The following is an 8,710-nucleotide window of genomic DNA, read 5'->3' on the forward strand; positions in this document are numbered from 1 at the left end:
ATATGAAGGAGATTGGTTGCTCATTGGTCAATATTTGAGCACTCTAACAAGGCAAGAAAATTGGTCTGACTCAAAATTTAAGAGGATCCGCAGAAAAGCATATGGTTACTTTCTAAAGGATGGGTATCTCTGGAAACATCCTAAACAGAGGAATGCTATGCCACAGAGAGTCATATGTGATAAAGAGACTCAAGGGAAGCTTGTGAAAGAATTCCATGAGAGTCTCTGGGCTGGGCATAGAAGTGTGTGGGCCACTTTTACCAAAATAAAGGAAAAATATTGGTGGAGAGGAATGTACAAGGATATTTCCCAATATGTGGAAACATGCATGGTATGCCAAATGTACTCAAATGTGAGGCATCGTGATGGCTTGCAACCAACCTACCCACCTGCCATGCACTACAAATGGGTAGTGGATCTAGTTACAATGCCTTTGGGAATTTGGCAGATGCGGTACATAGCACTTGCAAGAGAAGATTTGACAAATCAGGTAGAAGGGCGTGCTCTTAGAACAAAGAGTACGGAAACAGTATGCAAATTTCTCTTGGAAGATGTGATCTGCCGATATGGTTGTGTTGGGAAAATAACAGCTGATAGGGGAGAGCTAGATGTTGAAGAAGCAAGGGAATTCTTCTCTAGAATTGGTATCAAACTGTCTCTAACATGTGCTTACAATCCTGAGGGCAATGGGAAAAGTGAGCGAGGACATCCTCCAATCATTAAAGCTTTGGCTAAGGCATGCAGAGAAAGGATGAGAGTGTGGCCAAAGCTGCTACCATATGCCTTGTGGGCCGACCGTACAACTCATAGCTCAGTGACAGGATACATGCCTGCTGAATTAATGTATGGTCAGAAGCCAGTGATGCCAGTTGAAGAAGTAATTCTAACTTGGAATGTATTGCCCTGGGTGGAAGGATTGAGCAGAGATGACCTCCTTGCATTGAGAATAAGACAGTTGGAGAGGAGGCCTGAAGATGTAGAGCTTGCTAAAGCTCGCCTGAAAGATGCAAGGTTGAGAAATAAAGAAAGATTTGATAGTAGACACAGACTCCGGCCAAAACCTATTGAAGAAGGTGATTGGGTTCTAATGTATGATAGTAGCCTTGACAACCAATTCACTGTTCAAAGAAAATTTGCAAAAAGATGGTTTGGCCCTTACATTGTCAGGCATGTGCATGGAAATGCCACATATACTCTGTGTGAGCTTGATGGAACAGAAGTAAAGAATCTTGTGGCTGGCAAAAGAATCAAGATATTTAAAAGAAGGCATGATGGTGATCCTTTTGATTCACAAGAGATTCAGGATGAGAGGCTTGACAGTGGAAGTATGGATATGATTGAAGAGGAAGAGGATGATCTTCCTGGAACTGCAGAAGATGAAGACGACATCCAGTTATATGTGGACCTTGATGAAGATTTGGCACATACCAGAGGATGTGCAGGTTTAGAGGGGGTGGATGTCGTGCCATGGCACGTCTATGATATGAAACCGTGCATGTGAGGCCGTCAAATACACATCCAGATGCATGAGGTTATGTGCCATGATGAATCATTATATGATGTCTGAGTATATATGTTCATATTGTAGATAAAGTTCAATAAGATGAGCTGAGGCTGAGCCAGGTTTTGAAGCCCTTGACAGTGTGGTGTGAATTGTGGAGGATTTTTTTTTATGCTTATGGAGAATTTTGGAGCCAGCAGATATCTTGTGCCTTGATAAGACTGGATTTTGCTTGTGACATTAGCACTGAAACAGAGAACTTAATGGTGCATATTGGTCGGGATCTTGATTGTATGCTTTAAATGGCAAAATCATATGCACAATAAGGATGTTAAATGGAGCTAAGGCGTGAGAAAAACCTTTATGGTGTAAAGGTAAAAAGGAGTTGATTATATATATATATATATATATATGGTCAACACTCCATAACAATGGAAAAAGGGGAATTAAAAAGGCATTGAGGATTTTAACCTTAATGCTAAGGTTATGTTTTATAACCTTAGTGCTAAGGTTAACAAAATATTGGAGAATTTCTAGAAATCGGGCAGTTTTCTTTCTATGGCATGTATAGCTGGCCGCCGAGATCGCCGCGGGGAAAGGAAGAAAACGACCGGAAAGAGACGTCCATTGAGAGTGAGGAGAAAAGATATGCAGCGTCTGATAACAGTGTCGAAAAGACCAGGCTTTTTTTATTTCAAAAATATATAGACTGTATGTGCTTTGTAGGTGCTAGAATTAGAGAGTAATTCTAGCACAACATAATGATGTATTTATGGGAAAAACTATTTTCTAAACCAACACTGAGCGATGCTTCTCCAGCTGTTTCACCCTCGCATAATTGATATGAAGCATACGGTTGGTGGAGTTCCACGCATGCAACTCGACAGCTAAGTGTTTTATATATATATATATATATATATATATTCTCTTAAATGTTACTCTCATTCTATACGAATTGAGAGAATCGTTTAACCCATATATATATATCAAAAGAAGTTTGGAATTGAATAGAAGGATTTTTGGGAAAGAAGCTAAGGAATTTGGAGCTCGGTGATTGGTGAAAAATGCATTGAAGCTGAGGAAAATTTGCCTTACTTTCTTCTCATATGGATTTTGAAAATTATGAGTATGTCAAAGCTATGCCAAATGCTATATTTTGCTTGTGAGATGTTAGGACATTAAGGCAGGTTTTCAGGTGATAAAGTACATCTCGAAATAACAGTTTTGAGGGCACTGGATGTAATGGATATAGCTGGACACATGTATATTGGAATAATTGGAAATCTTTGTTATGCCCACATGTGAATGGTTCAAAGGATTTCATGCAAATCTGTGCATTCACCTGGAGGAACTCAAGGATGTATTGAGGGAAGAGGACACATGTATTTGTCAATGGAAATAATGGTGTTCAATACTCCTTGGGAAATCTTGTACGTGAAATTCTTTGTTGGATTTGACATTCACTCTCACAGCTAGAAGTTTTGTACTTTCCTGGCTACTCCGCACACTTCACGACAACGTCCTCGGACGCAGTAGAAACAAAAGCTGCAAAAAACAATGGAAGACAAGTAAAGCCTTTTATTGAAAAAAAACCAAAAAAAAAACATGAGCATTCAAGTGAAAGGCCGATTAGAGTTTTAAAGAGTGCTAAAAGAAGCGAGTAAAGACTAGTCAAAGTGAGACTAAGTGGTAGATAGTGCTATGCAAAGGCAAGTGTGCTTGTACACCGCAGGTTATGACTGCAGTGTCAATGTCCCAAAGTGTTTAAGTTATTCCTAAGTGGCAACCCTACTCCTAAATATAAGCCATGGTGATTGGACCTTTCTTTCTTTCTTTCTTTTCTTTTCTTTTCTCTCTCTTTTTTTTAATAATCTTTTTTTTTTAAAATCCTTTTTTTTAAATGTGTAAAGAGCAGAAGATTAAAGAGAATTAAAGAGGAAGGTTCCATCCCAATGAGACCCAAGCAATGGCCAAGAGACCTCCGCCAAGAGAATCTAAAGGCCGCTAAGTATCTCAAGGGCGACAGACCCTTTTCTTTCTTTTTGTCTCATAAGGAGTATCCCATGAAGATGAGGGCATCGATCTTGAGGGCCCATAATGTACCCAAGAGTCCTACCAGCATCTATCAAGGCGATAGAGTCCAGACTTCTTCTTAATCTTTTAGACGTCCGTGTTCACCCCATGGAAACCAAGGCATCGGTCCCAAGGTGCTAAAACAACCCAAGGTCCTACCAAAGCATCTCACATGGCCGTAGACACGTCATGTCTCAAGTCACTTCTATATATTTTTTAGGGCATGTGTTTCATAAATTTTTTATTAATCGTAGCACCTATCCCATACCTAAGAGGTAGCTACCACTAGGGATAACTAATATACTTCTAGAGCATACGAACTTGGCATACTCCGTTGGTATATGTCTTACATCGTCTTCAAATAGAAATACCTTCTATAAGTCCTCTAAGAATCTAGAAATCACTCGCCACATAGTAACAACTAATTTAAAACTTAAACCAGCCAACTGTTTGTGAGCATGCAAACAATATATGCAAAAGTAAAGAACAAAAGATTATAATTTGAATACACCTGTTGTAGTGCTCCTTGATGTGGCATGTTTGTCTTGATGCATTGCTGATGTGCAGATTGCTTCTCTTTGCTCTTTGTAGGCATTGCATATCTTCCCCCTTCCTAATTTGTGTGCGCGGTAGGTGGACTGTTGGAGCGTGTGTTGTGACAGGAACACTCACGGGAACACTCACGGGAACACGGATTATGGAAGGAGGCCGGAAGCAATTAATGCGAGAGAGCGGGATTGTAGCCATTGGAACATAAAGACGCACATAATTTTTCCATATTTTTGTGCGCCGAAGTGCAATGTAAATCGTTTTAGGCCAATGTGGGTTCTAAATGAGAGTTCTAAGTGTATTAAGCAAGGCTCACTTATGGGGTTGTCCGCCCATGTGTGAAAGAGGCCTAGGGTTAGGGTTAGTGGCATCTCTACAAAAGAGATGTTAGTTAAAGAAAGTGGACGTTTTTTGCCATTCCCATAAGCTATTGAGTGAAGCTCTTGAGCTCTCAAGCTATGGCAGCTCTCTAACTCTCTCTCTATTATTGTACTCTAATGAGCATGAAGCTCCAATGAGTATAGCTCCACTTCATTCTCTTAATCTGTTTTAGCATCATTGAAGTAGATTAGTCTATGATTAGTTGAATGCTTCTTTCTTTCTCTTGTGTATGCTGCATGCTTGTAGTGTGTGTGTGTAGTCTCCATTGATGCAAGCTCTTGCCCACTTCTATGGCAATAAGTTATTCATGGATAGACTCTCTCTATGAGCTTGTGGGTTTGTGAATGTTACATTCTCTACTTGCTTAAGCTTGTGGGTTAGTAGATGCACGCTTATGGATTTGCAGGCATTAGGGAAAGCTAAAATTTAATCAATGTTTGAATGGGATTAAGAGATTGCTATGCATTGCTTGTTGTCTTGATTAGTGTAGTGGATTTAAGGGATTGAGAGATTGATTGAGGTGTTGAATGGTTGAATCGTCAAGTGGTGGTTTGTGTATGTGAACTCTCCCTCTCATGGGATAAGCCTTCATGCACTAATCGGGTCGAGTCCTTGGATTGACATTGTGTTTCTTAACACATTTGTTGATCAGGTCGAGTCCTCGGATTGACATTGTGTTTCTTAACACATTTGTTGATTGGTAGTACTCTATGAGCACTATGTTGCACGGTAGAGAGAACCGCTCTACAATGGCACCGCTGTCGGGGAACGAGTGCCTACATTAGTTGAGCACCGTACACGCACTACCACTCCTTATTATTAAGCTCCAATCGGTTGCAAAACTGTTGGATAGGAGAGCAGGCTTTGGGACTAATTTTGGTACTTATTTAAGACTAATCTGCTGTTAAATTCTCTTTATTTGTCTTACAAATTGAGTGCAATTGGCTGGCTACACTTCTCCCTCAGGACAAGGATTCAACACACGGGAAGGATTGGAGGTAGGCGCTAAACCTGCAAATTTCAATTTGTGTGCGAAAAAGAGAGGCCTGTTTTTGCATTTCTGTCATTTTGTTTAAGGAAAATTTTTACAGTTTCAGTTTTTTGCATGTTCGTTTTATTTTATGTTCTTAGCTTAGTTTAGTTTTCTACATCATTAATTTTGTGCAATTTTAGTTCTCTGTTAAACCTGCACCTGTAGAGAAACTGAAATCTGCACCCACACATGAAGATTGAACATTTCGAATTTGCTACACATGCATTTAGTTCACTGCGCACGCATTGAATTCGCTGCAAATCTCACAGCTATACACGCATTTAGTTCACTGTACATGCACTTCAAAAAAAATAAAAAAAAATAAAAGAAGGCGGTTGTGTGTGAACAGCACACCGCGCGGAGAGACCCACACACCGCACCATAAAGGCCGCCACTGCACCGGATAAGGAGTCTGGAAAATTTCTCATTTTCTGCCGCAAAAATTTGGGAGGTTATCTAACTTTTCCATTAGGAAGTGAATGGGGTCTTCTTGGGCCCTTTAATTTGCCCCAGCCTAATCAAGGTGATTAAGGAATAGCCAAATGGGGGGTTGCCATGTGGACTGAAATGTTGGGTTTGTAAGAGAGGTGTAAGAGTGGTCAAAGGGTGCACTTTTCTCCCAAAAAGGGGAGGGGCAATTTTACAATTTTCGGACCTCCATAACTTCTACATACAAGCTCCGATTTGAGCAGAGATTACAGATCCGTGATCTATGCATCAAGAGATTTCCATAGATATGTTACATGATATGGTTTTATCCGCTAGATTTTAATTTCATTTTCCCCCCAAAATTCAAATTCGAATAAAGTAGCCGTTTTGAAGCTTCTAATTAGAAAACATTTCTTCTTAAGAGAAAAGGTTTGACTCCCTTAAACTGCCAAATAAAAGGGCCCAAGAAGACTCCATTGAGGTCCTAATGCGAGAGGAGTTAGACGACACCCATCGTCGAAATTTCGGTCCCGGACCCATTTTCCCATAGTGATGGGAAACTGGTAAATTTTAGGCGATTTTCGATCCGAAAAAATACGCCATTTTTTTGGCCTAATGTGTTCGAGGGGGTTCAAAATGGGTTCTGGCAAAGTTTGAGCCAACTTGAAAATTTTTAGATTTTTTTGAAAAAAAAAATTATTAAAAAAACCTTAAAATTTGACCTTATGCACTTGCGGTCGGGACGTCATATAGACACTGCCATAGGGCCTAGGGCACCTTCTAGAGTACCTACGCAGGAAAGTGGGACCCAATCGGTAGGAAATTTGGCAGATATTGTTGAAACCTTTTCCGAATCCCAATCTGATACCCTTTCCAGGACAACTAGCTCCTTGTCTATGGACAATCTAGGGCCGTCAAATAGTCATCCCTTAGCCCCAAATAGGACACCTACAAGATCTTTTAATCCATTTGAAGCCGACACCATGGGGTTACCACTCAATGTGAGACTTCAATATGTCTATACGAATGCTCAAGGAGCTGAGATTTTTAGGGATCCACAACAACGGTATCTCGTTAAGATCGCAGACTTTTTCTCAGAGCTTGATAGAGCACCTCTAGTCAATGACCAGGGTAACATGTACATGGGTGGAGATGGTGTTTGCTACGAAGTCACCTATCATCCAGAGAATGTGGACAAATTAGGGGAGCTCTCTAAAAGTGAGTTCTTAGACTTATCAAAGCCTTCCAGAGCAAGGGAGTCTAGAGATGATTGGCTCATTGAGCCGGACATGCCTGGACCATCCAATGCCCAGTCCTCAAAACCATCCATAGATGATTTACTTTGTGTAGATCTAAATTTGGAAAGGGACAGGAAAGGCAAGAGCAAAATGGATCAGGGGGCTGAGAACCAATGGGAGTTTGTATGACAAATTCTGCTATGGGCATCACTTTGTCACTTTATTCTATCAACAGCATCACCCATTTCCACATTGTCAAGAGTGTGCATGACTCGTATTAGGAGAAGCTTCACACATTTTTTGGCTATGCCGCTCTTACTTTTAACGATATGGCACGGGCTTAATGAAACAAATTGTGGGAATTACACCCCAATGCCATAACCTTCTTGATGTGAGAGTACCAGACCGAGGACCAAATCAACGTAGATTACCTGAAGAGGTTCAAGCACAACAATGGAGGGATACATGCATAAATGACTTGCAAGCCCTCCTTCCCCCAGCCTCAACATGTCAATTTTGGATCACTATGAGTACCTATATTGAGCAGTTCCAAAATCAAAATTGACTGCTTAACCTTCCCATAGAACCAATGCCATATTTTAGCGAGGATGCACTCCTTCCTCTACCACCTTCTCCAGAGGCCGGCTTTTGCACAGGGTTGTCCTTGCATCCTGAAGTGATTGATACTATCTTTCCAGCAGAAGTGGACACGGATCCACCCACTAGTGCAAGGGTAAGCTCATCAACTCCACAATAAGATCAACAAGCTAGGGCACTTTTCTCCCACTGGGTTTTTACCCTCGGCTATATGCGGTGATTGGCACTAACAATAACAAATTTTATTCTTTTCTTTTCTTTTCTTGTTTGTTAATAAATATTTTGCAGAGATCTCAGCTAAACAAGAGCATACAAACACGCCCCAATAGTCCACCTACTGTGCACACAAATTAGGAAGGGGGGAGACATGCAATGCCTACAAAGAGCAAAGAGAAGCAATCTGCACAACATCAGCAATGCATCAATGCAAACGCACAACATCAACGAGCACTACAACAGGTGTATTCAAATCATAATCTTTTGTTCTTTATGTGATTTTTACTTTTGGATATATTGTTTGCATGTTCACACACAGTTGGTTGGTTTAAGTTTTAAATTAGTTGTTAAAATGTGGTGAGTGATTTCTAGATTCTTAGAGGACTTAGTAGAAGGTATTTCTATTTGAAGACGGTGTAGGATATATACCAACGGAGTATGCCAAGTTCTTATGCTCTCGAATTATATTAGTTATCCCTAGTGGTAGCTACCTCTTAGGTATGGGCTAGGTGCTAGGATTAATAAAAAATTTACGAACATCATGCCCTAAAAAATATATACAAGTGAATCAAGACATGACGTGTCTACAGCCATGTGGAATGCTTGGTAGGACCTTGGGTTGTCTTAACACCTTGGGGCCGATGCCTTGGTTTCCATGGGGTGAACACTAACGTCTATAAGGTTAAGAAAGAC

Source organism: Cibotium barometz, chromosome 20 (genome assembly GCF_041138505.1).
Source record: "Cibotium barometz isolate CiBa-2024 chromosome 20, ASM4113850v1, whole genome shotgun sequence".
In the NCBI taxonomy this organism is placed as follows: domain Eukaryota; kingdom Viridiplantae; phylum Streptophyta; class Polypodiopsida; order Cyatheales; family Cibotiaceae; genus Cibotium; species Cibotium barometz.